At 38.1% G+C, this 1,926-nt stretch overlaps 1 non-coding gene across 1 annotated transcript; it reads right to left on the minus strand.

Moving 5' to 3' along the window:
- Positions 1 to 795: 795 nt before the first annotated feature.
- TRNAS-GCU (transfer RNA serine (anticodon GCU)) lies at positions 796 to 877 on the minus strand. Its single transcript has one exon. It is a non-coding gene; the product is annotated as a tRNA-Ser (tRNA).
- Between the last annotated feature and the right edge of the window lie 1,049 nt (positions 878 to 1,926).

Below are 1,926 nucleotides of genomic sequence, written 5' to 3' on the forward strand. Positions count from 1 at the left end.
TACATTAACCAAGGATGTTGAAAGCTTTGCTACACTTGATGCACTCCAATGCTAGAAATGTGTACTTAGCGCTTCTTAAGTAGCATGAAATGCATGAATTCCCTTTAGATTTTGTCTTCAAGTGTGTGGAGAATAGGTCTGATATCGTTTACTGGACTTCATCTAAAGGATTGTGTTTTGTAGTCTAGTTTGTGTTAGTTCTACACATAAAATTGGGGAGGCTAATAATGTGAATTTTTGTTTGATTGGTGCAATTAAGACAAGGCTTAGGGTTAAGCTCTACATATCAGGGGGAAAACTGTTCTCTTTGCCCAGGTGAGGAACCGCAACAACATTAAATCTAAAATAAATAAGGATCCGTGTCTATTTATGTAGTGAAAGTGCCACGGATCCTCCTTTAAAATGGCCTCATATTTACACGAAGATGACAGTTGTCATTCGATAAGGTGATCCACACATGGGCAAATGAGTTGGCAAAGTTCTACAAGAAACCGTGAGATACGTTTAAATTGCAAAGATCATTTCTGAATGCTTTTCGTGGATCTGATAGTTAAACTCCTAGAAATTTAGAGATGTAGTAAATGATATAGTTCTCTTTGCCCAGGTGAGGAACCGCTACAGCATTAAATCTAAAATAAATAAGGATCCGTGCTTATTTATATAGTGAATGTTCCACGGATCCTCCTTTAAAATGGACTGATATTTACAAGAAGATGACAGTTGTCATTCGATAAGGTGATCCACACAAGGAAAAATGAATTGGCAAAGTTCTACAAGAAAGCTTAGAAGAAAAGTCGACGAAGATGGGATTCGAACCCATGCGTGCAGAGAACAATGGATTAGCAGTCCATCGCCTTAACCACTCGGCCACCTCGTCTGGCTTTGGTGTTTTTTAGCGGTTAGACGCGGTCCGTGCTATACGCGGTCACCGTGAGATCCGTGGAATGTAGACAAGGTCAGCGAATGGCTCATGTTCAAATTTTAGAAATCTACTGCTTGAAAGAAGAGCAGAAATTGCAAAGATCATTTCTGAATGCTTTTCGTGGATCTTATAGTTAAACTCCTAGAAATAAGAGATGTAGTAAATGATACATTAACCAAGGATGTTGAAAGCTTTGCTACACTTGATTCACTCCAATGCTAGAAATGTGTACTTAGCGCTTCTTAAGTAGCATGGAATGCATGAATTCCCTTTAGATTTTGTCTTCAAGTGTGTGGAGAATAGGTCTGCTATCGTTTACTGGACTTCATCTAAAGGATTGTGTTTTGTAGTCTAGTTTGTGTTAGTTCTACACATAAAATTGGGTAGGCTAATAATGTGAATTTTTGTTTGATTGTTGCAATTAAGACAAGGCTTAGGGTTAAGCTCTACATATCAGGGGGAAAACTGTTCTCTTTGCCCAGGTGAGGAACCGCAACAACATTAAATCTAAAATAAATAAGGATCCGTGTCTATTTATGTAGTGAAAGTGCCACGGATCTTCCTTTAAGATGGCCTCATATTTACAAGAAGATGACAGTTGTCATTCGATAAGGTGATCCACACATGGGCAAATGAGTTGGCAAAGTTCTACAAGAAATCGTGAGATACGTAGAAATTGCAAAGATCATTTCTGAATGCTTTTCGTGGATCTGATAGTTAAACTCCTAGAAATTTAGAGATGTAGTAAATGATATAGTTCTCTTTGCCCAGGTGAGGAACCGCTACAGCATTAAATCTAAAATTAATAAGGATCCGTGCACATTTAATTGCAACTTTGTTGCACAGTTACATTAAACCATACATTTATAAAAACATTAGCAGGTGTGAAAAAGGCTTTGTCTATGACATCACTTGCTGCTGCAGCCTAGCACAGGTCAGAGTATTTTGGCGGTTGCCATCTTCAAACGGTCGTATTTTAAAAACTATAAATCCTACAGTGAAGA

The sequence above is a fragment of the Pelobates fuscus genome, chromosome 1 (assembly GCF_036172605.1).
Source record: "Pelobates fuscus isolate aPelFus1 chromosome 1, aPelFus1.pri, whole genome shotgun sequence".
Taxonomy (NCBI): Eukaryota; Metazoa; Chordata; class Amphibia; order Anura; family Pelobatidae; genus Pelobates; species Pelobates fuscus.